Below are 8,924 nucleotides of genomic sequence, written 5' to 3'. Positions count from 1 at the left end.
AAAAAAAAAAAAACACATCATGGTAAAATTAATACCTTCTCAGCTTCGCATCGAAGCTAAAAACAATGGTTTTCAAAGATTATCAAAATAAGAGACACCTTATTGTAAAAAGGTGATAACAAACTAATAAATATATAATTCCATCTTAATCAATAAAGTATATTTTGTCAAATATGTTGTGATTATAAATAAAAACATGTTTTGTATATATGTAGAATGAGTTTTTATTGTAGCAATTTTTTGGTTTTTTTAATTAAAATTAAATCACGTTATACTTACATTAGACACAATGTTATAAATGCATATGTGTGTATGTATGAGTTTATTTATTTATAGTATCATTAAAGTGTAGTGTATATTAAAATACAACCGATAGAGTAGGTAATTGATTTGACGCTACATTGTTTAAACTAAACCAAACGCTAAATTGTACGTTCCCAAACAACATTTATATTATGTCAGGTGCTGGAGCTGGTAGAAATTGTGGCTGCCGAAAAACAGGGCTTAAATGATCTATTATATGTGAACATCGCTAAGGTCAATGGCTTACAAATTCAATAGAAATAAAGATTGAAGATTAAAAAGTAACCGTAAAATGAAAAATAAATTTTAGTACTCATATTAAATGTAATGTAACTTGAAAAATATTTATTTAAATGAAAAAATAAAATTACCTTTTTTGTTTAAAATTGTCTTTTAAACAACTTTTGTACGAAACTTTTTTTTGTAAGTTAAATATTTTTTGAGAAAATTAAAAAAGCTCATATTTTTGAACTTTTGCAAGGCTGTAAAAATAAGCTCAATTCCAATGAATGAGGACTTTTAGTATGTCATTATAGATATCTTAATTTAAAAAAAAAAATTTTGTTGTGAATTTTTTTCCGCTATTCGCCAAAATTACTCCTTCGTTGACTGGCCTAATAATAGACCTAAAAACTTTGTTTAAACATTTTGATATTATTTTTTAAAATGTAGCATTCTTATTTAAAATAATTCATGTGATTAATCTTTGTTTTATTTATTATTATAGTTATTTAACTATAATATTTAGGTAATACTTGTGAGTAATTTGTAGTGTTAAAGTTGAAGACTAGGCTTTTTAGTTGTTTTTTGGATAAAATCTATGAGTATTAAGTATGTTCAGATTTTAATCCCTTCTCTGGTTGGATTTCCATAAGTACATTTGATAAACGATAATTAAAAATTACTAATATCTAAATCAATTCCTGTGAAATCATATAAGGTAGAGCCGACTTCAAATAGTTGGGATAGACCTTAAAACAGTCATAAATACTCCTTGCCGTCTGGGGGGGCCAATTCGCCCCCCCGGCCATCAGAAGAAAAGGTGCGGGGAGTCTTGGGTCTACTAACCATTTCCGGAGTCTGCACTGAAGGCTATTTACCTATCATAACAAGAAAGGGGGCAGCGCGACCTGCTTACGGTTATAACAAGTGACGCCGCAGGCCTTCCCCACCCAGTATACCAGGAACCTTTCCTAGAGTGTGTTCGCAGAGGCCCAACACCAAAACTGCTCTTTAGATGTAATTTAAGGTGTACCACTCTGGCCAGGAGTCCAAATTCGGTCTTCCTATTCGGAAGACTAAAGCTGGGATCAGAGAGCGAACGTCTGCCTAAATTAAAGGTCATGCGCACATGACGGAATAGTGCATCCCCACGTGTCCCTCAAACATTGAATCCAAGCCCAAACGAGTCCGACACCATGAATCTGGCACGCTTAACTGACGGCGTGAACTTCCAGAACCCAAACCCAAACCCAACTGGTCGTGGCCGACGCGAACATCTCTCTGTTATGATATTGGCCTAGAACCCATCCGGGTTCAAAGCCGCACCACTGCTGAAGTCTCCAACCTGTGTCAACTAGAATTCTGGAATAGGGATATGAAAATCCAGCTTTAGGGGTAAACTCCTACAGATAAAAAAATTTACCCGCATATACGACGAAGAAACATCTGCCATCTTCCCATCTTTTCTTAGCAGCACTACTCGCGCAGCTTTCCACTGCACTGGGAAATACCTAGCTCCCAAACAACGGTTGAAACAGGCTACATACCTTGCCAGGGTCAACAGTATGTAACGGAGTCACAATACTACTATTAAAATTATCTAGTCCAGACGCCTACTTCCGTTTCCTCATCCTGCTGATCGCACTTTCCACTTCATCTTCAGTAAAAAACGTAATGACCTCCCAGCGAGGGGGTTTTGGTCCAACCCTACGAGTAACTCCTGAGTGATGCAGAAATAATTCGAGCAAACTGTGCAATATCGCTGGTTCACCAATACACTAGCGGCTTACTACGTGGAGGGCCTTTCCTTTTCATCAATGAGAAGTCACACGTACTTATAAGTATTTTCTCGAACTTTTCTACGACCTCTTGGGTTTGACCGCCAAAATAAACTTCACCTCCACCAACATGGTACAGTACTGTCTCAACCCAACCCAACTGTTATAGTTTTCATAGCATTAAATATAAGGATACGGTAAAGTACAGAAACATTTTAGAAACAACAAGAGCACAAGACTCTTCTTCTCATATTCTTATATTTTTTAGGAATATTAATTTCTTTAATTATTATAAAATATTACAGTTTTTACAACCGATATTAAAATTTCTTTTGAATAAAATTTCTTATATGGTAATTTATTTGTATTTATTTGAAATATTATTGCAATGAAGGAAACGTCACAGATATAGTATTTTAAATCCTAATATTTTCAAAAATATATATAAATACTGTGCTTTTATGTTTTTGCCATGCAGTGTACATGTATGATATAGAAATAAATTTTTAATTAAAAAAATGTTATATAAGTTTATATATCATGTAATATTCATTTTATAGCTTTAAAGTAATCTAGTCCTAATTCAAGATATTATAAGACATAATAACTAAAAATAAAAATTCGATTATATTTTCAAATATAGAAAGTTTCACAAAATCAGTGACGCGCTATTGATTTTATGTCCTATTCTCTGAAATACGCCATGGCGTATTTAGCTCTTTGGCACCTCTATACTGCCGCTCATCCCATTGATTATTATCCAGTATTTCTTAAATGTTCACTAATTTTTCTAATTGATATTTAATATACTATACATAAATAATATTATTAGATATCAATAATTTTTTCAAGACTATATATACAATATTTTCTATGAATACGGGAAAAGTTATTTTAAATTATTATGTTTACTTGGAAAACCTTGAACAAAATTTTTTAAATAAATTAAATAATAGTTTTTAAATCGTAATACCAAAAAAGCTACCTTTCAAAAATTCTGCCCCATAAAAAAGCCTCCCCTAGGCTACGATCTACTTAGTTTATCTCCGAATACGCACTACATAGAGAAACACTTATGATACAAATATTTTACTATACTCATAATCAGTACAAGAAAATCCATGACCGACTCTTGGAAATGTCAGTAAGAGTGACGTGATATTATCACGCAGGTACAGGGACACAAGTAGTGTCCTCGTTCTTGTGAATCAGTATCAGTATCACAACATTATTTGTATTTGTAAATAGAAAAACGCATGGGTATGTTATGCAACGCATGATGCACAATTGGGTCAATTTCCCCAATGGCGACACAGTTTCTCACCTTATCAGTCTAAAAACGAACAAAAATAAACAAAACATGCACGAGGAAAACGCATGGTTGTATTGACACTGCAGACGAATATATCAACATTTTACACATTTTTTATTGGGTCGTCTGCCTTGGTATTATTATTTTTTTAAGTGCGATACGTCATCATTACCATACATATGTATACATACAATATTTACACATCGCATAGTCCTCAAAGTATATAAATAGTCAATTATGTGATTGTGGGTACGCGCAATCATTCATCATTTGGCCGCGGTGTTGTTCGGATATAGATTACCGTTTACCAGCACAAACATCGTTCTTCTTAGACGTTATTATGTCTCTTAGACTCATCAATAAGAATATTATCATGCTAAATTCATATGTAACAGTTTTCTTCACTTTCTTATTATTTTTTCTATGGATACCACGAATCAAATCTTTACCACTCAACCACAGTCGTCAACATGGTAAGATATAAATTTTTATGAATGAATTTTGACTTTCTAAATTGAATTTTAAATTAATTATTAATACCAGAATTGTTTTATTATCATAATCAATTATAAAGTATATCAAACAGGTACGTTTTATAAAGTAATTTTTAATCTATCTTAATTTTATCAAATTAAGTTTATTTGTTTTATTAATAATTTTATTCTTGAGTGAGAAATTAAAATAATTTTCTTCAAAATAATCTAACTTATTTTGGTGTACAAGTTTATGGGAATTTTATTTTTAGAGATGAATTATCTGTAAACCCCTATACAGACATACAGCTCTGATAATATAATTCTCATTAACTTCTCTATTAGAATGTGCACATACCTAATATCATCTATGTGACAATGTTCTATAAAATGTACATTAGGTAAAATATGCAAATAAATGCAATTTTAAACAGGTGCTTTTTATAATTTAGATATACTAGAAATTTTATCACAATGATTATTTTGATAGAAACCAAAGGTAACCATATTTCATCTTGGTATTGCATAATATAATATACATTAATATTATGGTTTTTCAAGATATATACAATTTGGTAAGTAAGTTTAGTTTAAGCTGTTTATTGTTAAATGTTAGTTTAGTTCATTACAAAGTTGAAAAACTAATTTTCGATTTTCTAATGCAATCTTATATTATCAAACATGATACATGGAGCTTTTATTTTGTTAGTAAACTCATTTAGTGTTTTAAAATGAATAACTTACAACTCTTATTCACTTAGTATAAAAGTATATCTATGCCGATTCCTATTTCTTCTTTGACCTTGGTAGCTGTAATACAAAAAGAAGAAATAAAAATATTTAATTATAAGTTATTTGTAATAGTAATCAAAATTACATTTTAAAAGCGAATTATGAAAGTGAAGTTCATACTGTGAACTTCACAGTACGTGCATTATGTTACGAAAATATTGACACAAATTCGACAATAGTATTTCAAAATAATATTTATAATAGTTCTTATAAAACGCAACAAGTACAAAACATGGAAAGTTCCAATTATAAACAAATCCTCTAAATGAGATGGTCTTTGTACCGAAGGTAATGCAGGTAAATATCAAATTTTATTGACCTTAAATACATGACTTTATCTATTTATACCTTACATTATTTAGATGTTCTTTTTAAAATAAAACTCATTAACACAAAACTGAATTTTTCGCAGGAATTACTCTCTAAGAAAAAATTAAACAATATGTTGATACTATTATAGGAAAATATAAAAAAAATTGTCATCGAAAGTAGTGTCGCTGATCTTTATAGTCATGTATTACGATTAAATAATTAATAATCATTAATCATAATAAACATACAAAAAAATAAATGGTTATAAAACATTTGGAAGTGGTATAAACTAGTAAAATATTTTTATTATGTAATTTATGTAAAATTTGACATCAGCGCCACTACAAAGTGGACCAGAATTAAAAAAAAAACTGATCACAAATTGCTTTAACTTAAAGGTTATTAATTATTTAAAAAGTCAAATTATTAATTATTAAGTTAGCTGAATTAAAATTTTTTTTAATTTTATAATTTTAAATGGGGTTAAGGAGACAATTTTTTTTAAATTACAACTTTTATAAAATCTCTAACTATGAATGAAGTTATTTGTTCATTTATTGCTATTTTTGTTGATTTATATACAAAGTACAAAACAATTTATATAAATTTTTTTTTAAACTTTTATTGAAATATTTTCATTACATCATATAAAATAGAAAACAATAACTTTAAATTTCATTTTGCTCTATGTCATTATAATTTCATTCTCTTCTAAATAGCATTCTTAATGTTATTTTTATTTTCATCTCAAATAACAAAATTTGATGTTTTGCTTTTAATTTTTAAATATTTAAATTATAATACCGGTAGGTATTAGCACCTAAATTTTATGATTTACAATTACATTCATGTTTAGTTAATTTTTAAACAAAATTGACTTGGAATTTTTTTTAAAACTTAAATTTAACTATTTTGTCATTCTGTTTATTAATACTTATTTTCCTTTATTACTTTCAAAAGTTGATTTAAGTAATAATTATTAATACATTTCGTAAGGTCGTTACTTAAATTTTTTATTGGTGTATGTTATGGATACATGAGCAGTATAATACTAGTACACAAAAAAATATATAAAAGCGCTCTCAATTGTTTTTTTTACAAGTAAATATTTTCCATAATTATAGATCATTTTACTAGTACATAAAAAACATTTTTAGATTTCAGAATAATGTTTATTAATGTCTAAACATATTTGATAGGGATTAAAATCATTATCCTAATAAAAGTTTTTATGTAAATAGTATTTAATTTAAAAAAATTAAAATGAACTCCTCTTTCCTTGTTTATACCCCGATAAGTTTTATAATTTATAAGGATAATATTTTTATTAATAGTTATTAAAGTGATTAAATTTAGTATGTAATTGATATTTAATAATTTTGTATAATAATTTTTATAAAAAATTATAAAGAAGTTATATATTTGATAACTTTTATGACAAACATGTATAAAAAAACAATTTTATATTGAATTTTTTTTTGGGGGCGGGGGTAGTTATGAACACCAACCTTTTTTTTATAACTTAAGAATTTACTTTATATTCTATTATTTTTTATTATAGCCGTTTAATGTTTCAGATTGTTTTGTCATTGTAATCAAATATCGTATTAATTAAATGAAAATAATTTAATTTAAAGTGTTGGAAAAATCTAGATAAAAATAATATTGTATTTTATCTTAGCTAAATTAATTTAGAAATATTAATTTACGAGTACTTTTTACAGTACTTAAAATGTATTGATCTTACCCAAAAATTTATTTATCGTATTTTGTATAATTTCACAAAACACATTATGATAAAACCGTAAGAAAAATTATAAGAACAGTTGTGGAAATGAATTTAAAGGAAAGAAAATGTAGAAGATGACCAAAAAGAGATAGAGGGATGATATTGAATGCGATATGAGGTTGGTTGATGTGGGAGATCGTGTTAAGTGAAGTATAGGATAAGGGTGGCTGACATCAATTAGTTAGGATGGAGGCCAGTAAAAAGAAGAAAAAGACATTAAGATAAAACCATAAAACGCAAATATCTTGTACTAACTTCTAACTAAATCTTGTGTAATTTTAATTTATGTTCCTGTCATTTTTCAATAAAGTGATGACCAAAAATACATCATGGGCTTCTTTGTATAATATCCTATTGAGTGATACAAAGTAAGGAAACGGAGGTTTTTTTTTCATTTTTTATATTATCAACTGATGTAAAGTCCCTATAAAGGACATTCTTCTATAGAACTAAGCGGTGTATTTTTNGGTAAGGAAACGGAGGTTTTTTTTTTCATTTTTTATATTATCAACTGATGTAAAGTCCCTATAAAGGACATTCTTCTATAGAACTAAGCGGTGTATTTTTATGAAAAAAATAATATTGACATTATATCAATACGAGTTTAAAAAACATTACCTAAGTTTAAAAGGTCATAATATGACTATAATATAGTATATTATATAGTCGGGATCCAGCGTATGGTGTTTTTTTAGATTAGTATAGATTGATATCTGACAATGATTAAAATCACTATTATAAAATGCTATGATGTTCAAATATGCATCAAACTAAAAAAAAATGTATTATATTTATCAAAAATTACATGATTTTTTACTTAAAAGACCGATTACTTGTAGAGGACAAGTGGTCGGAATGTCTTTTTTTTCGAATCTGTAGTATACAAAAAACCGAAAATTCTATCTAATGATGAAGATGTTTCCTAGTTATACAAAATATTTTAAGATCAATCGTTTTTGCCAAAAAATGTATAATTTTTGGTTTTTATGCCCACTATAATTTGATTTATTTTTAAAAATTATAGTAAATATCAAGTTTGGGATGTAGAGTGGCGCAGTGGATCATTCAGTCCCTATCTTACAATGTTAGTACTATTTGATGTTATTTACTAGATGGGTTACTATCAGGAACTATAATATTGACACACACCTTACCTCTTACTGGTTCCCTCGACCATAAAGAAGTAGCGACAGGTAGACATTTGGTGTAAAAATCTTGTCAAATAAATAAGGTAGAACCGACCCAAAATAAAATGAATAGAAACTAACAAGATAATAATGAGTAAATATCAAGTTTATTATAAGGAAAAATTGTTTCTGACGATACATTTTAGAGATAGCTTTTTTAAGAGAAAGTAAGAATGGAAGGGAGGAAAAACGTTAAGAATATTATTAATAAATGAAAAAAGGAATTTATCTACATTTTATATAGATAAAAGATAAATTATTTTATCTTTAATTTCAATAGTTATATATCAAAATATCTTTATCTCATCTAGATGGCCTTTTATTCGAATATCTATATCTAATCTAGATGAATTTTTGTTTATTTATTTCCAACACTGGTTAAAAGACATAAAACAAGTTTATACAAATAGTTTAGTACTAAGATGTGTGGTTGAAGAAATATTGTTTTTACTAGTTTCCACAAATATACTTAAAATTATATTCTTATTTTAAAAGAACATAGGAGGTATAACGTAAAAAATGTATTAAAAATTAAATATATATTGTAAAATTTTTAACATATTATTGTATTGATATATTAATTTTTTTTTTTTATGCTATCAATAGATTTTTTTAAATAATTGACATAAGACATGATATAAAACCAAAATTTTGAATTTTGTTACCCTTTAATTATAAGAATGTACTTTTATCATACGACAAAAATTTATTATTGTATAGCGAATTTTTTTGAATAGCATTTCTAGATAATTCACG

General features: G+C 27.5%; 2 long non-coding RNA genes across 2 annotated transcripts in view; both read left to right on the top strand.

Moving 5' to 3' along the window:
* LOC126899972 (uncharacterized) overlaps positions 1–661 on the top strand; it is a 2,620-nt gene extending 1,959 nt beyond the window's left edge. Inside the window, exon 3 of the long non-coding RNA XR_007702764.1 lies at positions 463–661. This is a non-coding gene — a long non-coding RNA (uncharacterized LOC126899972). The remainder of the gene's footprint in view (positions 1–462) is intronic.
* A 2,967-nt stretch (positions 662–3,628) lies between these two features.
* LOC126899980 (uncharacterized) lies at positions 3,629–8,653 on the top strand. Its single transcript, XR_007702765.1, has 3 exons — positions 3,629–5,177; positions 5,293–7,363; positions 7,464–8,653. It is a non-coding gene; the product is annotated as an uncharacterized LOC126899980 (long non-coding RNA).
* The last annotated feature ends 271 nt before the right edge of the window (positions 8,654–8,924 follow it).

The sequence above is a fragment of the Daktulosphaira vitifoliae genome, unplaced genomic scaffold (assembly GCF_025091365.1).
Source record: "Daktulosphaira vitifoliae isolate Bord-2020 unplaced genomic scaffold, ASM2509136v1 Scaffold_1, whole genome shotgun sequence".
NCBI classification, from domain to species: domain Eukaryota; kingdom Metazoa; phylum Arthropoda; class Insecta; order Hemiptera; family Phylloxeridae; genus Daktulosphaira; species Daktulosphaira vitifoliae.
This window is presented reverse-complemented; position numbering and strand designations above follow the sequence as displayed.